Source organism: Zeugodacus cucurbitae, chromosome 5 (assembly GCF_028554725.1).
Source record: "Zeugodacus cucurbitae isolate PBARC_wt_2022May chromosome 5, idZeuCucr1.2, whole genome shotgun sequence".
NCBI classification, from domain to species: Eukaryota; Metazoa; Arthropoda; class Insecta; order Diptera; family Tephritidae; genus Zeugodacus; species Zeugodacus cucurbitae.
In genome coordinates, this window is record NC_071670.1 from 39163041 (window position 1) to 39190917 (window position 27877).

The 27877-nt window shown below is 35.3% G+C and overlaps 1 protein-coding gene across 5 annotated transcripts in view; it reads left to right on the forward strand.

Annotated features, from left to right (window-relative positions):
* Window positions 1–27877, forward strand: part of LOC105212012 (uncharacterized) — a 463761-nt gene that overhangs the window by 71319 nt on the left and 364565 nt on the right. For 4 of the 5 annotated variants that reach the window (XM_054232153.1, XM_054232157.1, XM_054232154.1 and 1 more), the window contains exon 8: window positions 4608–4917. The exons of the other annotated variant lie outside the window; for it this stretch is intronic. The gene's annotated coding sequence lies outside the window, so the exon portion shown is untranslated. The remainder of the gene's footprint in view (window positions 1–4607; window positions 4918–27877) is intronic. 5 annotated transcript variants of the gene reach the window in all.

The window sequence follows — 27877 nt, forward strand, 5'->3', positions numbered from 1 at the left end:
CAGAGGGACCCCAAACAGTACAAAATGCATATCAACAATTCCACAAATGAGGTTATTAATTTTTTAACTGACTAAATTAGACATCTTGTTTAATATTCAAATGTACTCAATTTAGCTTAATCAATCAATAATAAAATTTAAGAGCTGTCGATAAATGAGCGATTACAGGCAACAATCAATATCACCGGTTGTCGATTATTCTGGAAAATACAATTGAATTTAAATGTTACATCAAATTATAGTTAATTTAATATTAGTTGGACAATTAGTTAATTATACAATTACTAAATCGAGCAATTAGTTAATTAAACAATAATTTAATTGAGCAATTAGTTAATTAAACAATAATTTAATTGAGCAATTCGTTAATTACACAATTAGTTTATTAGACAATTAGTTAATTTGGAAATTAGTTAATTGAGAATAAATTAAAAGTTGGACTCATGAAATTCTATTATTTGTTTAAGTAGGATTGTATGTGGATGATATTAGCCTGTCATAGCGTTATTGGGATGTGGGAGTGTTGTTAGAGTAAGTCATTTTATTAGTTTTTAAAGTGATGTTGAAGGATTAATGAGGATCTTGAGAAAGTATTTTAAAAATTTTTATAAGCATAAAGCTTTGAAGTCTTCTACAGTGCTGCTTACATGGTGCATAAGCAATACCAATTCTACAAAATTTTGCCAGCAAACGTGCTTCAAAAATTGCACTTGGCATGGCAATACATATAGGTTATCAAACATAATGCCGGAAAAGAACTCAAAAGCTTCCACGACAGTTACGCAATCTGAATTAATTTAATCTCGTTTATTAGCATTTAAATCCATTTAATTTAACACTCATAATAAATGTATAGAAATTGCGAAATCTTTTTGTTTCGCCAAACACATTCTCATTCTAAAACTTCTACGCAATCTTTATTTAACGAAGTTAACGTCAAACAGTACATTTGAGAAGAAATCTGAAAAGCAGTAAGCAGAAACCATTGTCACGTAATATTCCCATAAGCGACAGTTAAACTTCATAAAATAAAAATGAATTGCTTGAAATTTGATATGCGTACGATGGGGTTGATGCAAGCACATACTCACATACATACAGACATACAAACGCACTTTACACATTAGCACACATTCTGACTGCCAGGAAAGTAGTGAAGTTTCCAGAGATCACTACCGATTTTGACAGCAAAAACAAAGAAAATAGTTTCGAACACCACCTCTCCCCACTGCTACGAGGCAAGTGTTCCAGCATGAGTATACTCATACATAAGTAGAAGTGCTATAAGTATGTGCAAGAAAAATTAAATTATTTATAAAAATATGAAAAATATGCGAAGCAAAAAAAAAAACAAAAACAAAAACATATCATAAACTCAACTATTCAACTCGAGTCGACGAACGCGTGTGGAGAAAGTTTTTCAGAGCAAACTAACTATCCAACAAATATTTGCGGAAATTTTGGTGTTTTTTCGTGTGGCAAAGAATCTTTTCAGCTGCGAGGGATTACACATGATGCATGGGTATTAAAATATCCCGTTACATTTAGGGGGATTCATGTGGTGTTCGTATATGGAGCGTAAACGACTCATATACTCGTTGTGCACCAACGGGCATGCGGTTGCAATAAGCAGCTGCAACTTCATTATAAAGTAAACAGACAAGTTAAGTTAAAATGCAAAAAAAGATTCACAAATATGTGAGGTACAAAATAGAATATTTGTTTACTAAATAAAATATTACATACATGTTTTTGAGGTAAAAATATATTTCAAGTGGTTTATCGTTTTCAACAATTTTAATTCAAATTTATTCCTCTACATCAATATTGTCGCCTTTAACATATTCCCCATTCGATTTGTACTTCAGTCACCGCTTCTTTGGCTCTTTCAGCTATTTCTGGTATGCTTGTAAAGCGACGGTTTTTTAAAGTTTGGAAGTAGGAATAAGTCTGGTGAATATGGAGGCTGTAGCATCATTACAGTCCTTTCTGTATGATAATCAATGATAATTCAGATATATAAATATAGAATTCGGAATTCTCGATGATCCTTCATGGAAATTGGTACCGTCCAGTTTTATGTAAAAATTCCTATATAACAAACTCCTCGACCAATTTTGATCAATACGGATGGGTAGTACATAAAGGGTTTTTCAATAGGAGAGCTACAAAAGTTGACAATTAGGGATAGCAAACGGTACAATCTTCCATAAGAGTGTACAGCTACTGGCGTACGCCGATGATATCGATATCATTGGAAACAACACCCGCGGCGTTAGTTCTGCTTTTTCCCGCCTGGATAAGGAAGCGAAGTGAATGGGTCTGGAGGTGAATGAGTAGAAGACGAAATATCTCCTGTCGTCAAACAAACAGTCAGCGCATTCGCGTCTTGGCTCCCACGTCACTGTTGACAGTGAAAACTTTGAAGTTGTAGTTAATTTCGTATACCTAGCCACCATCATCAACGCCGATAATAATGTCAGCCTTGAAATTCAACGTAGAGTCACTCTTTCTAAGACGTTCTACTATGGACTGAGTAGGCAATTGAAAAGTAAAGTCCTCTCTCGACGAACAAAAACCAAACTTTACAAGTCTCTCATCATTCCCGTCCTACTACTTTAGGGTGCAGAAGCGTGGACAATGTCAACATCCGATGAGACGGCACTAGGAGTTTTCGAGAGAAAGGTTTTGCGGAAGACTTACGGTCCCTTAAACATTGGCATCGGCGAATACCGCAGACGATGGAACGATGAGCTGTATGTGTTATTCGACGACATAGACATAGTCCAGCGAATAAAAAGCAGCGCCTACGCTGGCTAGGTCATGTTGTTCGAATGGATGAAAGTGCTCCAGCTCTGAAAGTATTCGATGCAGTACCCGCTGGTGGAAGCCGAGGAAGAGGGAGACCTCCACTCCGATGGAAGGACCAGGTGGAGAGGGACCTGGCTTCGCTTGGTATAACCAATTGGCGCCAAACTGCCAGAAGGAGGTATACGTGGCGCGCTGTTTTGGACTCGGCTATAACCGCGTAAGCGGTGTCTACGCCAGTCAAGAAGAAGAAGAAAAAACGACGCCATATTTTCTCCGCCCTTTTGTCATTTATCTTCAGTAAGGTTTGCCATTTCATCATGGAAATCTTTCCAGGATACAACAACGAGTTGAATTTATTAAAATTGACTACCGAAAATCGGAGTCAGTGGCCTCAACTTTAAGAGAGCTACGCCCAATTTATGATGAGGGTTATTTCTGGCTGAATGGCTTCGTCGATAAGCAAAATATGCACTATTGGTCAGACAGCAATCCACACGTTCTCCACGAGTCAGTATTGCATCCTGAAAAAATTGCGGTTTGGTGCGGTTTATGCGCCGGCGGCGTCATTGGGCCGAACTTATTTCGTGATGATCAAGACCGGCACGTTACTGTGGAGGCAAATCGCGACCGCTCAATGAATATCGAATATTTTTGGTCCGAATTGGATGATATGAACTTGGACAATTTGTGGTTCCAACAAGACGGCGCCACAAGCCATACAGCGAATGTCACAATCGATTTATTGAAAACCAAGTTTGGTGAACGTGTAATCTCCTGAAATGCCCGGATTTGACGCCGTTAGAATATTTCCTGAGGGGCTACGTGAAATCTATGGTCTATGCCAACAAGCCAGCGACGATTGATGTAGTTCGTACGAATGTTGAACGAGAAATTGCAGCAGTATCTGTCGATTTATGCTTGAAAACCGTCGAAAATTGGGTTCAGCGTCTGGAATTCTGCAAGCGTATGCAACAGAAATCGATTCCCATACATATTGGCATCGAATGTATTTTCACAAGAATAAAAAATTCCATTGATATCACAAACCGTTTTTGTTTTCTTTAAACTTTTGTATTGCTCTTATTGAAAACCCATTTATTTACTTTACAATTACTTTACAGAACATTTTGAAACCCAACAGTTTGGTTCAACTATACGTATACAACTGACAACTAAAGAATAAATGAATATATTATAACCAGCTAGATAATAAGTTATATGAAAGCTCGCATCACAAATTTTTGGCTCATATACAATGAATATAAAAGTGAGGTTGTGATTATACAGAGAAGTTCCTCCAATATGCTTCATTTTCGGTGGATTTTCTCAAATGCTATCATAGAACTATTTTTGAGTTATCTTGTATTTTTGGCATCTTATAACATATAAATTTGAATTAGTTGAAACTAGGATCTTCACCAATTTAGGGTATCTGCATTTCAGTCGTTTAAACCCCATAACCAGCCCATTTTAGGAAGAGTGGTTAAAATGTTATAGGATAATAAAGATATATTGCATTTTAATATTCTCAGATCTTTTTTCTTCTATATTATTAAAAGAAATATGGAAAATAATGTACGAAATCTCTAAACTGTTTTGAAACCCCTGGGGTCTTAATCCAAATATAACATTGATAAATGTATTTGAAATGATCCATATTAACATAGTTATTGTTATTAAATACATTAAATACAATATTAACCTAAAATACACACACAAATTTCAGGTTAAACATTTTTACCATCGCATTATTCATTCTCACACTCTAACTTATGCTTGTCATTATTCATTTGCAGCCACAGAGCTTACACCTTTCACTACCACATATACCCGAATGTAAATACATTTACAACAGAGCTACAAGCTACAAAGTTCGGCTGTGAGTATACAGCGCTGCGAGTGTTGAGCATTGACCTTTGCAAGCGTGTGTCTAAGCGAACAGCATCATCCGTCACGCTCGGTATCCGTATTAGCTCCAGGAAGCTATTACCTGATGGATGGGAAAGCATTGCCACGATGACGATCGATAACTTATGCCACACGCTCATACACACACAAACACATAGTTGTCACTAGTTTGGCGGTGCTTCAGGTGTCTGTTTTGCGGTGAGTAAATAAAAAATAGTTACACAATTTTTGTATATCTAACAATTGACTGAATTTGTTGAGAAATTGTGTTCCTCTTTCAACTTTTTACAAATTTACTCGAAATTAAACAAAAAAGTTGTCAGAAGCGAAAGAGCACAAGCCCTATTACCCTTTTCATATATGTAATAGAAATTGTCATCTAATATAGGTCGGCCACATTCACGGATAGTCTTTTCAATGGAAATCTAATCCTAGCAGTCTTTTTAATCCAAGCAGACTTTTTAAGCTTAAGCATATAATCGCCATTTTAAACTTCGCAATATAACTAAAGGTCATTGGTCACGTAATTGTCTCTTTTGTTTAAATTGTGAGGACTCACGAGAGTTCGGGTTTCTTTACATTTTGAGGAGTCACATGTGTTCAGGTTGTTTGAATTTTAAATGGTCATGTGAGGTCATGTTTGTTTACATTTTGAGATCACTATGGATCAGTTATTTACACTTTGAGGGTTTACTTGAGGTTAGATATATCCAAAATGTAGACATCAAATTTGTTGTCAGTTTTAGGGGTATTTGAGGTGAGATGCAAATCTAGGAATTACGGGAGGATAAGGAAGTTTAAGACGGTAGTCATTTGAGGTCATATTAGAGATCATGTCAGTCCAACCACCAACCATCTGAGCTCTGTGACTTCTTATAACAACCAATTTGTATTAGTTGAAGATCTCATTTCATTAGGAAAACAATTCGGTTAGTATTTGAGTATATTTCGTTTGACCCAACGACCAAACCGTTAAAGAGTTTTTAAATAAGACCGCTCTTAAAGTTTATTCCTGTAAGAGTACATTCGATGTCTGTATGTAAGAAACTCGATTTCATTTGCAAGTCCAGATGTTGGCATAAACCATAGACGTCGAATCGCACGACCGAGGCTGGACCCTTTCATGGGATAACACGTTCAGTAAACTTGGTTTTCAATAAATCGATTGTGAATCCATATCATCCAATTCGGGCCAAAAATATTCGGTTATCATTGAGCGTTAGCGATTCCCATTAACAGTAACGTCCCGGTCTAGATCATCACGGAAGAAGTACGGCCCAATGACGCCGGCCTCTAAGCCGCATCAAACCGGCGTATTGACAAAGTCATTCAGCCAGAAATGATCCTCATCGCTGAAGGTGATTTTTCGATGAAGATCCGGATTTCGATGGATTTTCAAGTTTTTGCTCAACTCAATTCATGAACATACGACGATTCCAGTCGTCAAGCGGCTTCAGTTCTTGCGTCAATTTGATCTTGTTACGATGTAGGCCAAGATATTTTCGCAAAATTTATCATAAGGACCTCACAGAGATACCCAATGCTTGAGAACGACGTTTGACAGACTGATTTGGGTCTTCCTCAATCACTGCGCTAGGGTAGGGGCAGCTATATCGGTTTACTTTTATAGCGTCCCTTTGGAAAAACCCTTTACTTCCATTCCGAAAACGAGCTCAACTATGATTTATCTTGCTAACTCCTTGCTAAAACTATAAAAATATTAAATTTTTCTACTCAGCACAACAACAAACCAATATACATATGTATATATAGTGAGTTGCAGTGAGCGAGTTTTATTTTTCAATTTATTTGTCATGCAAATAAATCACACTTCTAAAGATAAGCCAACTGTAAAGTCAGAAAAACAATAACAAAATACTCATGGCGTTGTAAGCCTCTTATGACACTCGATATTATTTATTTACCTATACACTTGCCATAGAAAATCGAAAGAGTTGTAAATATTTTTACCGACTGACTTTTGCAGTGAATGTAAATATAAATATACATACATACAAGTGCCCATAGAAATACATTCCTGCTACTGAATGAGTGCCTCGATGATGCTTTTGTTATTAAGTAAGCTTGTCTGATTGTAAGCGAGCTGAAAGCTGCCTTTAAGCCTTTGTTGTGTTCGATTTGCATTTGAATCGCATGAATGTTGTAAATAATTTCAATTGCTTCTAATGAAATAAACAATTGAAGCGGTTGAAAGAGGAAGGGAGGGAGGGAGGAAGAAAGAAACGATGGAAGTTGCTTGTTTTTGACAATTTTAATGTGTTTAGGGCTTTGCTTGGAATTGAGCTAATAACTGGTGAAACTTTTACAACAATTTTATTTATTTATTTTTTAATATTTACTGTATTGAAGAATTAAGTTTAGATTTTAGTATATAATTTCTAGTAATATTTATCTTTATTCCTCAGATAGATTTTTTTATTTTTTGAACAGTTTAAAGTTGTGTGTTTCTAGCAATATTTTTGCTTTCTGGTAGAAGTTGTCAGGCAGTCGTTCTCTCTCGTTTTCTGTTGAGTCCCACTGCAAAGAAGGGCTCTGGTCCTATCAACCGCTGTTGAAGAAACTATGGTGTCTGCCAGCTCTGCTATAAACATAAGTATTTTTTCACTCTTCTCTTCTACTGCAAAAAAAAAATACTTCAATAAGCTAGACAAAGCGCCAGTCGCTCTCGAGAATTACAACATGAAGAATTACACAGTTCAAATGTCCAAACGGCAACGTGCGTAAAAGCGCAATTGACACGAAAAAATCATTTTGCTCTTCCCTTACATCCTCATTAAATGTAGTGAAGTGCAGACAACTCTATAATAGATGTCCGGGAAAAAACAAAAAAAAATATAATAAATATAAATATATACATATATATACATATATACACGCGTATATGATTTCCAACATATACATATGTATGTATGTATGTATGTTCGGATGTAAGTAATCCTACTTTATGGCATACTATCTATCAGCACTTGTTTAACAAGATTAAAATGCGCTGCCATCAATCTTCATACAATTTCGAACGATGGGAAATTTAGCAGCAGCAGCAGCAGCACGAAGAAAACTAGAAAAAATAGCGGAAAGCAGCATGGAATTGAATAAAGGACCACAATAGATTAAAGTACAGCAAGGACAAGTACGGATTACATGTCATACATTTATTTTTTTTTCTTTTACTCAGCCGTCAAGCATTAACAGGAGCACAAGGATTATTATGTTTGAAGCGAAACTAGTTGCCGGAAATGGCTATGCGCTTTAATAAAGTATTTTGTACCTTCAATTTAATATTAAATTTAGTAGTGGGAAGTATGCTGGTTATTGATGGGCAGTGGAGGGCTTAGGGGTCGCAATTGGAGATATGAGTACTTATTTGCACTACCGAAATTTATCAAAGCTGAAGTAAAGTGATGACCGCTTTGTCTCATAAATACAACTTTGGCAATAACTTTCCGAAATCTTGTCTCAGTAAAGAGTTCAAAGCTAGAAGAAGTCCAACTATCAGCTGATTCCCATGACGTATTACTGAAGCCTGTTTTTGATGACTTGGAAAAATGTCTATACACTCCGATTACTCCTCGAAAAAATATCTTTCAAATGGACCATATTGAATATACATAATACAACTTTCCAATCCTAGTACGGTTAGTTCATCAGAATAATATCCTTTCAGTTGGATGAAATCTTGCGAATATAACGCTGTTGTAAAATTGGATACGCATTGTCAGAGCACTACTTTCCAGGTGAACCTAAGAGTTTAGAAGTACCAATGCAGAGGTGAAAAGTAGCTTTTGTTCCATTGTCATACCAAAAAACCACAGTTTATTATGGACTAGGTCAAAATTAATTCGTAGAGGCCCATTTCTAAATATGATTCTGTCATCGTACCTATAAAAAGATGGTTTCGCGTTCCTTATGACATCATACATGAATCCAATTTAGAACTCGATTGAAAGTAACGTTGACTCCATCTTTATTTCAAAAAAGTATGGAGACAAAAATTCCTTTGGTATACCCAGTCAGGTAGTAATTATTTCTGGAAACAAAGCAGCCTGTAAAGTCTTTTTCGAAACTTGTAACTCGGGGGTTTTCGGGGTCGCTGATTACGAATCCGGAGTCGGTTTTTTTTATTTGATTAAATATGGCGAATTTTTAAAATGTGTCCACCATACTGGTTTTTGAATTTTGAAAATTAACGTATAATCGTACTCAGTGACCCCGAGAACCCCAGAGTAACGAGTTTCTAGCGAATCCGATGAATTTTTCAAAGTACTCATATTGAATCCGCCATTTTTAATTTAAAAAACGACACCGGATTCGTACTCAGTGACCCCGAAAATCCCCTAGTAGCTAGTTTCAGGCGAATCCGATGAAGTTTTAAAGACGCTGTCCGTCATATTGGTTTTCTGGGGTTAAATTAAAACCATGATCTGATGGGGTTAAATGGACCTCGGATTCCGATTCTTCGACGCAAAAACATAAGGCACCAATAGTAAGACTCCCGGGATGTGACACATTTTTTTTGTGGCTATTAGAGACGGGGAATTCTATCGTGATTATATGAAAAGTATTTTTGGGTCTAACATTTTAACAGGAAAATATAAAAAATGTTGCTTTATTCAACCAAACTCTTACATTCCAAAATGATAAATATATTATTTAATAGCTGATAATTAAAATAAATTTCAACGAATAATTGAAAACTATAAAATTCAAGCGCAAATTAATCATAATTGTAGCATAAGCTGAACAAAATAATTTAATGCGAGCGAATAGATTTTAATATGTTGAGCTAAATTATTAAATAACTCTAATATGCGGGCTAATTGAATAACAACAGAGGCGGAAAATAGATTTTCCTAAATTGATTAAAATAATAAAATTTTAAATTTGCATTAAATTCGTTAAACGTTATGGAAATATAATGTAATAAATGATTTTTGCGTTTTATATTTATAAAATCAATTTTACTGCCAAAAATAACGGTATTTTGTACTCTTGTAGTTTACACTTTGCCAACGGCGTTTTTATGTTGTGTTTCTGTTTTTGTGCTGGTGCCAGCGGTGTTGAGTGCAACACTTACTTAAATAACTAATTGCCATAAGTGCATTGCCATTTCGCGTTGAGATAAAAAAAATAATCGAATTGTATTGCACACTGATGGTGTTTGTAATTGAATATGATATATACGCACTTGTATTTAAACAAACGAGAACGGTTTGAGTACCAAATAGTAAGGACGAGCTGAGTACGGGCGGAACTGATATTAACTGTAAAGTTGTAAAAAGTGAAATAATATTCGTTTACCTTATCTACTAGCGTGAAGCTTTGAACCTTACATATTGTCCATGATATCCTTTTTGAGGTAAACTAAATATATTGAAATGGATTTGCTATATATTATACTACTATATATTATATGCCAGTGAAGAGGATATGTACATCGATTACATGAATTTTCTGTACCCAATGACATCATGTCAGGTTCAGGAATATTTGTATTTAATTTTATTTAAATTTCTCAAAAACAGGCCAATATATTTGAACTGATGTGGGAGCCGTCGTGTCTGTGGATTTTAGAAAATGGAAATAGAGAAATATAGGGGGATAAGATGACAAAAGTTATGATCCCGCATTAGTCGACCGCCGATTGACATAGGTTGATAGCTGAGAACGATTTAATATTAAATTTTCATTATATGAAAAATGTAGCCTTTTGGAGAAAATCGTCCCCGTTTGCAGAAATATTTTTTCTCATTTCAATGAATCGTTCAAGGACATAACAAAATTTGCTTGGTTTTATGCTTTCAATTGAGTTGATGGATTTGGATGGATAGTATTTTTTTACGTTGAGCTGATTTTATAGATTAGACATTGTACTATGCAAGACGTATACCAAATATTCAATAAAAATAAGGCTCCATACCTCTGCAGAAAATCAAAATTTGCCTTATTTTACCTCTATATAAGTATATAATCCCTTAAGGATTATTCCTGACAACCGTTCGCTGGAAAAACTATTTTACCCTTTCTGCAACATCTACAGTGGGTACAAAAATCATCAAAATCAGTGCACCAATCGCAATACATATTTATATAGCCATATTTGACAACAACAACACAGATATGATATGCACACCCATTTGACGTTGATGCAACACTTAAATAAATTTCAACTCAAAGCATTTAATTTACATTTTACCGCTATTTCGCACTGCTGCTATAAATATACTTATGCGTATATATATTTTCGGTTGGTTTGTACAAAATCGCCGTACACATTGATTTTGCATACCAAAAGCGTTTCAAATATCTTTTAACGGTATATCACTTACAATTCAAATTGACCCCACCAAATAATTGTTTTCGAAAATATTTGCATTACATTTGATAATTTGGCCGGCGGCCGAGTGCGCTGTGGCCTGTTGACAAATAAATTTTTCATTGTAGAAAAGTGTCGAGTGCTACATACAAATATACTACGGCTGTTTGTTGTTTGGCATCGATTTTCAAACGTTTAACATGTTTGCCAGATATTCGAAACTATAAATATAAACACATATAGGTATATCTACTTCCATGTGTTGTTTTGCGTAACTGCATATTTGCACTTACCATTAATTATGGTCAGCAAATAGTTAAATGTGTATGTACTTGTGGTGGTTACGAACTTTTAGCCATCAACTCTGCACCAGTATATATATGAAATATATTGTACATTTGTGTGTGATTATGATGCACTGGCTTCACAGCGTTTAATTGTGGGCGATGATTGCATTTGCATAGTAATTGATATTGTTATTCTGATACGTGGCCGTCAACTGTACGCGCTGCGGTTTGACATAAACCATTTTCACAGAGTTGGTTTGTCGCTGTTAAATTTATTTGGAAAATTCGTAATAAATTATATAATGAAATTTTAGCGGTAAACATTTAACGATTGTTGATATGCCAAAAATCGTATTAGTTAAATAAAATATATTTTTGGAGGGTTGTTAGAATTTAAAATGTATTGTTTGATATATAATTTTTTTTATTTATTTTAAAAAATATTTTAAACTATTTTTTTTTTATTTTTTCTTAAATTATTTTTAATTCTTTTTTATTATTATTTTTAATTATTTTATTTTTAAATTAATTAATTTTTTTTTTAATTCGAACAAATCCAAAATAAATTACCATTAAACTTTACTTTCTCAATTACTTCCTGATTCTTTTTCTTATTTTTTTTTTAATTTTTTTTTTTAAACTATTTTTTTAAATATTATTTTGAATTATTTTAATTTTAAATTAATTAATTTTTTTAATTCAAACAAATCCAAAATAAATTACCATTAAACTTTACTTCCTCAATTACTTCCTGAGTTAACTATTTTCAACATTCAAGTCACTACCTAGAAACAATTCCTCTCACCCTCACTACTATGTAAAAGATTTATCCAACAACCACCTTTCACTCAGCACTTTGACATGCCACTTTCATCAAATATTTATGCCAACTCCATTTTACGTGTCGCATACACACTGTCAATGAGGTTACGTATACGCCATGTCACAATTTAGTAATTTTTAAACACTTTACTATGTTATGTGCAACAGCTTATTTAAATTTGTATGCTATAATTTTTAGGAAGAAGTTCAATGGTCCGCAGTGTGGCGGCCTTGTACTGCATTATCGACGCTGTTGTGCTCTTACAACCCCATATAAACAGTACAAGGTTACTCTTCTTTAATTCTCTTAAATTGTTGTATACTCTTAATATCAGAGCATCAGATTTTCTTGGTTAATTCATAAACATGCAACAAATATTTGCTTATATATTATTATATTTATATATATTTTTATTATTTTTTTATAGTTTTAATGTTAAATATTTGTGTATGTTGCAGAAACTTTCAGTAATTTTATTGATAATTAAATACTTATCCCACTTCCTCCTTCAATGTCCAGCTTTTGCAGGACTAAGGTTAAAACACCTCGGTAGGCACTTCTTCGATAAAACCAGAGAAGTAACTGGAATTGACATATGCCGGCTTAAGTACTTTATAATAGAGACCAAGCTCTTTGTCGAATCATAAGGGTCTTGGAGATCTGTCAGAAGTATTTGAGTTTCACAAAGGAGACTATACAGTTGCGGAGATCTACCCCTTGACTTAACCCAACATATATTCTTATATCTTTGTTATTCAGTTTTTTAGCAAAGGTTATAGTAAACTTGGAAATATTAAAATATTAAATTATAACCGTTTTACCACTTTAAAACCGTATGGATTTACGTTACTGTTTAAAATCAGATCCCAAAAGTGTTTGAGGGTTGGTCCATGCTGTCAATGCCAATATGTGTTGTTTCGGGTACAATTTTCATTCTGATTATCTACCCAATTCAAAGAAACATTATAATCTGATTGATTCCCCTTATGCAAATATTTTGTAAAAGAAAGCATATCTGAAACCACAACAGTCGTTGGTTTGATATTTTAGCAAGATTCTAAAGGCTCCTGCATATACTTTCTACTATACATTTTTTACATATTTGAAAATGAAAATGATCTTTTGGTTTTTGATGCTTTTTACTTCTCGACAAACATTTTTGTTGTTTCCCAAATTGAGATGCTTTTGAGAATCGACCTTAATTTCAAATCTCAAACGTTAATTATAATGACACATTTTTTCTTAAGCGATATTTATTTACCGGTATACACCTTGCTAATCAACGTCAGAATTTCTTTCTCTCTGAAGAATTGATATATGTACTATACACAAAAGACACTAATGTAAGTCATAAATTTGTTTCTCTCTAATTAAAATAAAATAAAAATAGTTTTAAATTAGTATTAAAGTTTTAAGGATAATTTAACATTTCTCTCCCTCCCTCTTTTCTCCACTGCTTTTAAAATTTCAGCTGCGGTGACGATTGCCATTAGTAGCTTAAAAACTCAGTATCGAAATATAGTCAGAGGTTCGGGAAATTCTACTTCATTATCTATTCTTAAGATTTGCTGTCCTTATTTCATCATACTCTGGTCTGAAATGACCATTTGTATCTTCTTCTTTTAATATTTCAAATGAAGCTTTCTTCTAAGTCTTTCAAGGGAACACATACCTAGCATCCTCGTCAGATTTAGAGATGTTATGATCAATCTAAACAGCTAACAAGCTCTCCCATTCCTTTTAAATAGAGATGCTAGTTCATTTAAAGAGTTTTATATAGGTATAATATTTTCAGGCCTTTCAATGTCCAACGACTCTTTGTTGTAGATTACAGTAATATCCCTCATTTACTATATACTAGAGGGAAACTTAACCTCAAAAGACTTTAATCTATTTTTGCTATATATTACAGTAATGCATTCTTAGATTCCTCATTTGCTTTATTGCAGAGGAGAACTTAACCTGAAACCTTTCATGGGAAATGCTCCTAGGTCTAATACCGAAAGTCTAAAATTAACTATTTAATATGCCTTGTTGTACTACTGTACACAAACTAGCCTCTTACTCCAACTGGGAGCCTAACAAGCCGGCTGACATTTCGGTATGTCGAAATGTAACCATAAAGTTGTCACCTGTATTCATGAGCATCCGTCGCCAACTTAACGCATAAATAAGCTTCTACACAAGCACACACCCAGAGAATTATAAATATTTAGTGAAGTTTGTACACTTCATCAACACTTGTTAGTCAGGGTTCTTGTCACTCACCGGCAGGACACTTCACCGAAATTCACAGTTACTTAATAGTTTGTGTGTTGAACTAGGAGCGAAAGTCGGTTATAATTTTGACTTCATGCATTCGCCTAACATATATTTGCCAACACACCAGTGCGTCTGTGTAATTATATGCGTTAGTATGCGTGAGTGTGTGTGTCTGCGCGTTGGTCTATTTTGTGTCCATGTAATTAAAATCCGTTTTGCCAATTGGGTATTTATGCAAATTTTAGCCTTTTACTTGTACCTAAATAGAGGGCGCACGTAAATTTAGTGCACAATAAGCTGTCTGCTAAAGTGTTGCCTGTTACTGTGTTACAGTAGTGCTCGTTGTTGCCCTGATGTTGTTATTGCTACAGCTGTTCTTGCTACAAAATGTTGCTGACCTCAATACTGTCGACATTGGTATGTTTAATTAATTTGTGGCAACAGTGTGGGGGGAAAAACGATGACAGGAAAAGCGGTAAGGGAGAGTGTGTTTCGGGCGGAACCCCAATATGATATGTATTTTAAATTAAGGCACCTTTTTAGCAAATTCCATTTGTTCTTTGCTCTCAAGTATATTATTTCATAGACACAAATTTGTTAAGACATAATTTAACCAGCTTCTAATAAAAGTGGTTATTGAAGGGATCCGTAGAATCTTGAACAGTGACAGTTTGAGAACAGTGTTTGGTTTTTTGCGTCTTAGATGTTCTGCGGAAATGTTTCATCCGTATAATTCAAAAAGAGTTAGTTAGTTTCATAGACCCCTGTTTTTAAATAAATTTTTCTCACAGAAGATATTTCCTGATGAAAGGTTAATATATGTAAGGTGCATTCCATTTCGAGGTTCCATATTTTTTTAAAGAAAAAAAAAACGCAGAAATTCAAATTTAATTGGGAATGTTTATTATCATTCGAAAAAACTTCATTTGGCATTTATATTTTATATATTATCTCTTTCAAATGTTGGCTCGGCTACGTCTTAGATGGACCATTCGTTGAGTACAATTTTCGATGATTCGTTCGAGCATTTCGACTGGAAACTGGCGAATGTCGCGTAATGTATTGCTTCAAGGCCTGAATCGAAGCGGGATTGTCCGTATTGACATTAGACTTTTCATATCCCCACAGGAAAAAGTCTAACGGTATGATACACACAATATTGGTGGTCAGTCGACCGGTCCATAACGTGAAATTATCTGCACATCGAAGTGTTCTTTAATCCATTGAAGTGAATAAATCCATTGATTGATGCGATGTGTGGGAAGTGGCCCCTTCTTCTAAAACCAGATGTCGCCGAGATCACGAACTTCAATTTCAGGCATCAAATAGTCGGTTATAATAGCGCAATAACGGTCATCATTGACGGTTACGTTCTCACTGGCATCATTTTAGAAGAAATATGGACCGATGATTCCACGCGCCCACAAAACTTTTTTTTCCTGAATGAAATGGTCGCTTCTGAAGCTCTCCTGGTTTCTCTTCGTCTAATGATATCAATATCAGCGGCGTACGCCAACAGCTCTACACTATTATAGAGGATTATACCTTGTCTATTTAGCTCTGCAGCTCGTATAAATTTCTCCAGCAATGGATTGAAGAAGTAATACGATAGAGAGTCACCCTGTCCGAAGTCTCTTTTGTGGAAAATTAATACTCTCCTTAAATTGAAGTATTTATAGTCCATAATGATTCTGTATTTTGCTGTAAATACAGATACCATTCTGTATGCCAGAGCATCTTTTAAGCAGCTATAATTTCAGTAAGATAAAATAACATATCACACATTCAACGATTTGTTCGGAACAATTCGAAATATTAGGTTGTCAAATATTTCCCTCCCCTTTTTTTTGCCACTTGGCGCTATGTCCGGGCTATATGGGTGATGCGATATCAACGAAGTGTGTGGTCTGGCGTTGTCCTGGTGGAACACTACATCCCGTTCCAATCCCACCAAACGCACAACTAAACCTTCCTGGCCGTCAATCCCGGCTTGGCCAATGTTTGAGACAATTCACCGGCCTTCGACCACGACCGTTTTCGCTTGATATTTTCGTATGTGATCAATTTTTCGTCGCCAGTCACCGTCGGCTTCAAAAATAGGTCGAGTTCGCTCCGTTTCAGCAGCATATCAAAGTCGATGATTCAGTCCAGAAGGTTTTTTTGCGTCAAATCATGCGACACCCAAACATTAATCTGTTTTGTGTATCCGACCTTCTGCAGATGGTTAAAATAATTTGGTGACTAACTCCCATCTCCTGGGCGAACATGCCGTTCTAACTCGATATTTTCCATGATTTTATCGGCATTCGTCGACTCAGGTGTTCCGCCGGCTGGCTTATCCATGGTATCGTTTTCATCTGCTCTGTCGAAAACCATTCCTCCGCAGTTCGAAGTTAGCATCCCCCAAAATTTGTCTCACCGAACGTTTCTCTAGCGGATTTGCCTTTAACGCTTTAAAATATCGTTAATTTCGACGTTAATGAACTCCATGCTTACATGCCTAACGCAATATCCAAACTAATCATGCATAGCGTCGTTTTGTAGGTTATGTCAAGACCTTTCAAAGATGTATAATATTATCAGATACGAGATCTGTAGCGCTTTATACATAGCCGCGGAATGCAAAGACAACCTAATAGTTTCAAGAAAAATATATATGTAACAACGAACTCAATAGAACTGGCCCTCTTGAATAACTTAAACTTGTAGTATTTAAGACCTTTAACCCTGTATTGTTTGAAGAATTAAAAAGACATAATACCTTAGTCCAGAGAGATTGGTTAGTCCACAGTCATACTTATGTCGAAGGAGTGTAATTTCGATAAAAATTTCGCCAATGATTGTCTAATAAAAAGGTAAGACCAACTCGTCTGGGTTCTCAGCTCATTGCTAAATAGCTTACTTAGTCCAGCGAAAACACCATATACCATTGGATGGATGGAAAAGTAACCTGATAAACTTCAAAATTATCTCCTATTGCATGATATGCGAGTGGGTTTCCCATAAGCAATCATACTATGTTGAAGCTAAATCCTTCGGCACAGAAATCCTCCAGCTAGATTGACTAAGCACTTTTCCTTCATACTGCAAAAAAGTACCGTTATATTTACAAAACCAAAGTAACCTTCATGCCACAAGTTGGGCTCTGGTATAATCCAAGTAAAGTACGAACAGCTGCCACACCTTTAAAGAGCTGTTGGTAGTTTTTGTTAAAGTGGCAGTTTTTGTTATTGTTGTTGTTGCTGTAGCTGCTGCGTCACTTGTTAATTGTTGTTGCTAATGTCTGCTTAATAGTTGCTGTGATTTCTTTTTTGCTCACCACCACGTCAATTGTTCGGTGTTTTCACTTTGGCACTTTCGTACTGTTGTTGCTGTTGTAGTTGTGCTATTTTTGGCTATATAAAATTTAACTGTGATTACTGTCTTATACGTGTACAGAGTGTGTGTGTGTACGTGTGTTAGTGCCTTTTTGTGGGTATTAAATTTTTGATTCCCTTGCGACAAATCGTATTAATCCGCCACAAAGCAACTAAAAACACATTTACTACTAGTTGTTGCTTTACTTTTTAGAAGTGTCAAGGTTTTGTATGTGTGTGTGTGTGTGTGTGTTTAACGGTATTTTGCGACGCATAAAGTTGTTAATATTTTAAGCTTTTAATGGTGTTTTAGTGATGTGCAGAAATTGTTGTTGTTGTTGTTGCCGGCACTTCGTTACGTTTTTGTAGCGGTGTGGGACCTCAAAGGCGCAAAGGTTGTGGCGAGTGTTACGTAATTCTCACTTCGAAATTAAGCCACGCTAGTTCACTGCGGTGTCACCAAAGGTGTTCGAGTGTGCTGCAGATGCATATATATTATATATATTTATTTAAATGTGCGCGTCAGCAACACCGCTCCCCCTCCATTCCGCTGGGGTCTACAACATTTGCAGTCATTTTGTTTCGCTGTGTGGCAACATGCTGATTACTTTTAACCAACATTACAACCGCTGCGCCGCGCTGCCGCAAGCTCCTGCTGGTGTGAAGGGGAGAGCGGAGCATTTTACCGTTGTCCAAAATTTTGAATCGTTTGTTGGAGTATTTTATCCAAAACAATTTCCCTATGCGCGCTAAAGTTTAATTTCTGTGGTTTTTGTTTTTGTTTCTGTTGCGATTGTTTAGCGATTTGTCCGTTAGCCAGCCAACACATGCCCTTTTGGGTGTTGCTGTTGTTGTTTTTGCAGCTATTTTGCCTTTCCAACTTTACAAATCCAAAACAGATAAACTCGATTTGATATCCACTTCACTGGTTCACTTAATTTGCTCTAGCAGTGCTTGTGGTTGTTGCTGTTATTCTTGTTCTTGTTGTTGTTGTTAGCCATTTTATCTGCTTTTGCCTTTGGTGCTTTAGGTGCAAATGATTTCACTCGATTCCCGCTAATGAGTTTTGTAAGCCCCTTTTGGTCATGGTATTAGCAGCAGCAACAACGTTTCTCTAGTCAAAACATTGTAGTGTTGCGGCGCTAATGCCGCGTTACCGTTACATTTACATGGGTCTCTGTGTACATGTGTTTCGGTTTTGTAACCATTTTACAAAGTGGCAGCGCTTTTTGGCACATTTCGCCTGTTTGTCTCACGCAGATTTGCTGATATGCGCATTTACCGTTTTAATAGATAGGAAAAAATAAATACCGTTATAATTTTGAATAACTAAATTTGGAATTTGCACCTAGAATAATAAAATGTTGCTAATTGCACGTTATTTCATTTCCATTCTTCTAGCCATACCATCTAATGGCAGTTAAATGAGAAGATGAAAATTGAACTCGAAATTTAAATACATTTTGTAATATAAAATGGATTTTCGAAGAAGACGAAGTTGAAGTTAGAGAACCTCCAATGTAGACATTATCTCGTTATTTTCTTTGTGAAGTCCATTTTGTTAGTACCATTGGATTGGGTGTCATTGATTACAGAGTCAGCCACAGATGAGTGGTCGGATATATAGCATTTAATAATATCGGTCAATTTTTATTTGAAATTTAAACATTAAAATTGCTAAAACCCGATCATAAGAGTAAATGACTACTTCAACATAACCATCGAGAACTGTCTGCCCCAAAGTGGCCACTCCTACTTATTTTACATTCCGTCATGCATATGATTCTCTGGATAATAACCTCGAAAAAAATATTTATTCATTCATCTACATTAATATTGTCACCTTTAAAATAGTCCCCCATTCGATGTCATGCACTCATCTCAGATTTTTTCCAATCGTTGAAACACTCCTCAAAACCGATTTTTGGGATATCCTTGTGGCTCTTATCGTTTTCTCGTATGCTTGTAAAACGACAATCCTTTAAGGTTCTCTTTATTTTTGGAAATAGGAAAGTGTAATACGGAGTATATATCGTTCAGTATAATAAACGAAAATCCCCAATAAAATCATGGCTGACCTTAAAGGCTGCTACAGACAAAATCAGACAATTTGACTCTCGAGATCCGTGGAATTTAAAATTTTACAATTTCCGTCACTTTTTGAGCACACATACCCGTTAGGGTTATCTGAGTGGTAACCTCAGAACTTACATATATATGTATATGTAATAACTTCAGCTGCCAGTCGCTACCTTGTTGGCGTAGACCATCGACTTGACGTAAACCCGATAGTCTAACGACGTGAAATCGCTCTGTCGTGCGTCTAATTTACTCGGCCATTTTGTGAGGTAACATGTTCACCAAACTTGGTTTTCAATAAATCGATTGTGACATCCCTTCCGTGGCTTGTGGCGCTATCCTGATGGAACCACATATTGTCCAAGTCCTTATCATTCAATTCGGGCCAAAAATATTCGGTCCGATTCACAGTAACGTGCCGGTCTTGATCATCACGAAAGAAATACGGTCCAATGACGCAGCCGGCCCATAAACCGCACCAAACCGTAATTTTTTCGGGATACAATGGTGACTCATGGAGTACGTGTGGATTGCTACCTGATCAATAACGCATACTTTGCTTATTGACAAAGCCAGTCAGCCAGAAATGAGCCTCATCACTGAAGATGATTTTTCGTTGAAATTCCGTTATCATTTTCAAGTTGTTGCTCAGCGCAAATCATCAAACATACGACGATTTATGCGATTTATGCAAAGATATTTTCGCAAACTTTACCATAAGGAACTCACAGAGATGCCCAAAGCTTGAGAACGACGGGTGAGAGACTGATTTTGGTCTTCCTCAATTGATGCACTAGTGGCAGCAATATTCTCGACACTACGTGCACTTCTTTGTCTCAATGGCACGGGACTGGCAAATAACTCAGTTCTGCAAAATTGTAGAAAGCTCTGGGCGATAAGTCACTACTGAAGAGTTCTATACCTACGGATAGTAAATTACAAAGGGTCAGAACATACTTCTTTAAGCTAATAGCCATTCAACAACTCTACCAGCATTAGTATCTTCTAAACTCAATTTTACCTGTATTAAGACTTTGAAAATAAATTTCCTTAATATAACTACATATATTATATATGATTATTTATTAAAGCAAAAGCTTCTACGGTTAGTGACCTGCTTTGAGCAATTTACGGTTGAAGTCTACGTGGTAATAAATCAAGTTGACGCTTTATTTAAGGTTGGGCATACGTGCGCTAAAAGTCACCTCCCCTCAATTGGAAAAACAAATGGTGGCACATTAATTTGGAAATTTCACTAAAAACTTCCGCTGGCAATTTTTCACTTTTCCACAAGTTGCCGCTCCATTACAGAACACACACACACACATTCATATATTTTATATAAGTATAAGGAAAAATAGAGAACGCATTCAAAAGCTTACATACATATATCTTTCATCTACATATCCGCCATAAATATGCGCATAAGTGAATGCCAATGCCAAATAGGAATTGGAAAATCGTATTTTCAATGTCTTCTGTCCGCTGCTGAATGTTTGTTTTATGACAGTCTATTCACGCTTTATTTCGATTTGTCTGCCAACAGTGCAAATATGTCGGTGTTTATAAAAGGGGAGTGTGAATTGAACTTTATATTTGAAAGTAACGCAGACACACACTCAAATTCACTTACTACAACGGATTGTGTGGCAGAGAGAAAGGTGATGACGATGGCGCTTCAGTAGTCTCTTATGAAATGGTACTAGTCCGTTGAAAACGAATTGCTCCTTAATAATGTTCTAAATATTCTAAAGAAAATAATTGAGGAAGGAGGTACATTTTTGTATGAAACAGTCATTTTCGATCTACTTTTTCGATCATCCAACAGAAGAATGACCTTTTCACACAGCCAAGTTAATTGATCAATTAAAATTTTGATTGAGAAACCAGTTTTTTGTCCTTCTCACTAACAATCGACTGTTATCCATTTTTGTATTTTAGCAGCGACATTTAACGTCAAGTAGCGTGAACAACAATTCGCAAACAAAGAAGGTATATAATTACAAATACGGTCTTTATCGCAGAGTTGCATTTCATTTCCAAGTCGACTAAAATTCGATTGAAAATTAGTATAGATTTGTATTTTCTATGGAAAATCATTCTAAATCAGCGTTTTAATCAAGCAGAGACCGGTTAATTGATCGATTAGCTCATGTGTGAAAAGGCTCTAAATTAAATTTCTAAATTTTCAACTTGATTTTTCTAAAACCATTCATGCTTTTGGTGGACCGTGTTATCATAAATCTAATGACGAGGCCACTAAACACACATTTAATGCTTTGGTGAACTTTTCTCAGAAGAGGTTTGAGGTTACTTTTATCCTTCATTTGTTGAGTGGTCATCTTACTTGACTTTATGAACTCAGCTGAAAATTCGGATTCTTTAAAAAAAACCCAAGGTAGGTGTAAACCAACACTAATGAATTTGTTTAGTATTTCATCGAACTTTATCCTCGGATTTGCTGTTATTCGATAACTATATGTCTCTACAAAATGTAAGTCAGTACCGAAGGACTATTGAGTTTTATGGGAGATACTTCTATTTTGCAATTTATGTTTGAAGAAACCTTTTCAGTTCCTGCCTCGCTGCTTCGAATGAAACCCCACAGAATAATGAAAATTGAACTCGACAATTCCACTGCTCAATAATGAGTATTGAACTCGAAGATTCCACTACTCAATAATGAAACTATATTGTATAAAAAATTCGGAACTATTAACTACTGAAGCTTCTTCTAGTTGAATCATAGTAGTGGGAAAATATGATGACACTTACTGCTTCAGACGATTTATCTAAAGTAATCTACTTAAAATATTCTAACAAAATTAGTCCTAGGTTCCAAGGTTGAACACATCCAATAGTTAGGTTAGGTTGTAAGGCTGTTTCCCAAAGGGAAACACACATACACTTTAAGACATTGTTCTTTGTGAAGCCTGGATCCCTCCTAGATTAACAATTAGGAGGCAACAAAGCGCCCTGAACGTACTACAAATCTGCAGAGATTTTTAACTTCTATATTCGCTATTTCGCGAGCCTGCTCTAAAAAGTGAGACCCAAGAAATCTCTTTATTGGTCTCGCAAAGGTGGGACATTCCAGAAGAAAGTGATGAGATGATTCCACCTCATCCTCCTCCATGCAGCTTCTACAGCTAGAGGCCGGTAAGATTTTTAACCTTACAGCGTGGATCCTGAATAGTTCCCTCTCTAAAACTCACTAGAAGGAATTATATCGGAGCAGCCTAGTTAAATTGATCCAAGAACCCTATATTTTAGAATTTAAATTATTCTCCATATATGTTTGTCTCTAGAATGAACTATAAGACAATAAACCAGTATATTCCACTTTCTTACCAGTTTGGTACTACTTCCTTACTGTTATACAATTGTACCCTCACTCTTTACACAAACAAATATTCATTTCGCCAACACATGGGAAAATTTCATACAGTGACCGAATCCACGGTGAAGTGAAGTCGAATGAATCGCTTGCAGAGTTTGGTCCATTTATTGGCATTGAACGAAAGGGAAAAATGATTTGTGTTGGCAAATATTTGACATTTATAGATTATACACATAAAAAGTGCTTTTCTTGTTGCTGCAGTGCCTTACCACGATTTAACTGTGCGAGAGTGTTCTGATGTGGCAGTTGCCAGTGACTCTAAGACAGGCAATAAAAAACATTGAAGCAATAAAATTCACACTGTCAGTGTGTTTGAAGCTAATTCGAGGTGCTGTCTATGTTTGTGGTTTGACTTTACAAGAAGTCCATTGATTTTGTTTTTGGAAAAAGAAAAACGTATTTATGAGTTTTCAAGCCGCAAATGAATATAACGAGTAGAAGCACTGGAAATATGAGTAATATTTATGGGTTTATTGAACTTACCTGCGAGGTAAGCTCTGGTATATGTCATGTTTTTTTAGAAAAATATCTCGATGGTGGTATGCAGTAATTTGCTTCAGGCTATGCTAAACTACTTACAAACTGTGTGTATAATTTTTTATGTTCTCCGAGGTCGTTGTACCTGAGTTGGATGCTGTGTGAAATGGATTTAAATTAAGTAGTTGATGGGTATTAGAGTAAACTAAAAACAGTATTCAAATTCGGGCATAAAAAGCTCTTTTGCGGTTGCTTTTTGGGTGACCTTTAACCTTTCATTTGTCTTGCTATTTTTTTTTTTTTGGCAAATGATAAGATTAATTCCGTGAAAGTGCAAAGAAGTTCATTTTCTAATACTCCCGTGGCGTTGTTACTTCTAGGAAGCAATACATGTAAAATTCGAAAATATCTTTATCCAAAGGCATCCCATAGAAAGTTCGAAACTTCAATACTTTAATTACTTTCCATATACAATACTGTTCATAGTAAGGACGACTTCAAGAAGAAGTTTCGATCAAAATATAAAAATATGCAGATGTTTTAAGATTGTTTCGGAAATTCTTATGGTCGTAGCTTGCTTATTTTTCATTTCAAATCTGATATGTTTGCTATTTACTATGGATTATGTCATCTTTATTATAAGCTGGGAGAAATCTGAGAGAAATTTCATGACAGAGTTGGGACATGGACTATATTTCGTATACTGCGTTTACTCATCTCTGAAGGTATTAGTTCGAGAAAAATATATTTATGATTGCTTGGACTAACCATTCCCTTATCATGGAATCAGTTCTAGTTTCATAATTCTTATAAGTAACAATTCCAGATTACCTATCTCACATTACTTCTTGTTTAAAGATGGATTCATCTAAACTAATCAATCGCAGGATATAGACTTCGGCAAGCTAGTTCTGTGTGCAGTTGGGTTCGTAAGTTAGCTAAAAAACTTATGGACATGCCAGGTTTTTAACAAGCCGAATAGAGATCGTGTCTTCTCTCCGCTTTAGCATTAGAATTACTCCAGTCTTGACCAACTTTTGAACAATCGCATTGATTATAATTTTTTTGTGTGAGAATTTCCAGATCAACAGTAAAATTTTGTTTGAAACAGTGATAGAACTACTACTTACTTTTAAGAGATTTCCTTGATTTCACCAAAAACGGAAACCATTTAAATCGTAGTTATAAAATAATTTTTATAGAAACATGTTTCATAAATCTCCGAATACTTTGGATTTCACACTTTCAGCTATCCAAGTGAACCATATATTGGAAATAAAAAAAATTAACGATATAAATTTTTGTGGATAAAGAAAAGCTTATGTTTAGCGTCCCTCCCCTAATTTATGTTTGAATTCTCTTTGTTTCTTCTGTGATTTCTAGATTGTCAGGTAGTATAGATTGCCATATCGATCATATCTAGTCGAAGGGAGCGAGGTCACCTTACTTGACCTTATGAACTCAGCTGATGAAACTCGATAATAAGAATCTCTTTAATGAACCCGTAGAATAATTTCGGATTTTTTCAATAGGGATAAACCTAAAACAGTGGGTCTGTTCGGCAAATATACGACTACTCAAGTTTAAAGGCGGTAAAGGACTCTTGAGTTTTATTAGAAATACTTCAATTTTTCAGTTTGCGTTTGAAGAAACGATTTGTGTACTTTTTTATTAGAATCTTAAGTCAAGGCAGTGCTCGGCGTCTATAAGAGTATCTTTAGATTTTAGGGTAGTACAAATTTTAATTTATTATACCACGGGTACCGCGGAAAACATCTAATGGAAGCTTTTCAAAGAAGTATATCTGTATTAAAATATTCTTCATTCGCTTGCCTATTTGAGTACTTATTTTCCATTTATTCTTTTCTACCTTGAATCATAACTATTTTAAATTCCAAGAACTTAATTTAGCATAAGCAAATTATGATTTTCATAATTGTTTAATTCCATCATTTGTATGGGATTAAAACTAGTTTTCATAATCCAGGTTAATACTTTTAATAGGTTTTTAGAACTACTTAAGTGCCGTCGAAAATTTTTGTAATCAGAATTTTGTAAATTTGTATGCTTGCTGAAGCACATATGAGTGTCAGTATGTGCCTCTGTGAAAATCCACAATTGTGCCTTTCGACGCTGGCACTGTTTGCGGTATATATACATATGTATGATTGAAACCCAGCTGCCATTAGCAGGACAGCAAGGGGAGTAAATTACAAGATGAGTTGGTCTGCATGCCTGCGCTGCAATTAACGCCACAAATTTTGTTATAATTGCTTTACGCCGCATGAAAAAACCAGCACAAAAGTTGGAAAAACAACAACACCAAAAAAAAAAGTGTATGCATAAACAACTTGCAACCGCATTTGCCGCCACGTAAAAGTAAAAGCAGGAAAACAAAGAAAAAATGGAAAATAAAGGAGCAACAACATCAAACAAAAAAAAAACAACAACAACACGATGTGACATGTGAGAAATAATCGACGGACAGAGAAGTGCAAAATTTACATTTTCGTGTAAATTTTCGTTGTTGTAAAAGGAAATGCTAAGAGAACAACAACAACGCCAAAACGAAATAAACTCTAAGAAAATACAGCTAAACTATAATACCAACAAAAATAAGCAAATCCCTTTATACTCGATATGCATTTAGTTGAGTAAAATGCGAATGAGGTGTACTCTATAAGAAGTTCAACGCTTCTAAAGCTTCATTTACAACAAATCAACAACTTTAACGCATGTAACGCAAATCTTCGCTTGAAAGCCACCGCCTAGTACATGTGTCGTATACGGTGGCTTTCCAGAGTTTTCCATAAATATGAGTGTTTACATATGTCTGTATGTAGTTGAGTAAGGTAGTTTGTGTTGTAGACGAAAGTTTACAAATCCTTGCTACTTTGCATACTTGGTTTATGGTCACATATGAATGTGTTAACAGCTCACTGGATAAAGCTTATTACACCACAACGCATTCCCAAAAAGTATGATATGTTGTAGTGATATAAAGAACAACAATCATATACAGTGGAACTCCCATAAGTCGAACTTCTATAAGTCGAAGACTCGAACTCTTGAATTGGCAATAAAAGTAAAATTTCATACAAATTTCCTTCCATAAATCGAACTTTGAGAACTGGGCAAAATACAAAATTTAAAATTTTTGTATCGAGCAAAATTTTAAAAGAGTCCCTATATCCGTAGGGAAGCGAACAATGAAGATGATTTTACACTAATGGATTTCATTAATCATATAAAAAAGCCATGGGATACAGACGTCAAGAGCCAAACAGTAGCAAAGTACAACGAACAAAGTTACAGAATACATGTTTTAATGTACATATGTATTTAAATAAAACTTTATTCGAATTTATTATTATTTTGAAAAATTTATGTTTTAATGAAATTTTCTACAACTCGAAGTCTCTCTAACTCGAAGTTTTTTCTGGATTATGGTGATTCGAGTTAGAGAAGTTCCACTAAGTGCTTTACTAAAACGCAGTGACCTTTTTCACTTCAAGCCAACTATCTACATTTCTTACTCTAATAACAACTTATTTTCTTATGCATTTATGCTGTCATTTATCTATATTTATACGCAAATGTACTTATATAGGGTAATCCCTTCGTGGTCTCAATAATCGATTATTTTTTTAGGTATAATTAACTTACACAAATAGCGAGACCCAGGTGGTATGTGTAGGGCTTACTCCAAGAAACTACCGCAAGGAACTGATATGAATAGACTGTGCTCATAACGCTGTCCTGCGACACCCAGCTTTGAAGAAAACGACCTCAGAACTGGGCATATAAAAAATCAATGGTATTATGCGCCTTCTAAATTCAAATATATTAATATTTATAAAATATTGGTTATACAACCTCAGAAGTTCGGGATTTCAGTACTTCGAAATTTGCAGAGTTAATACTTCCAGAAGATGGTTACTTTCAGACTTTGGATTTTAATTAAGATAAACGGTTTAAGTTACGTTGTTAAGAAATAGACCTCTGTAAAAAAAATTTCAATAATACATCATTCAAAAATCACTAGTCACTATTCGAAACACCAGCTTAGCTAGCTAGCCTACTTTTGTGTTTAAATTATTAGTTGTTTACCTAAACCTATTTGATGAGTGGGCGACCAAA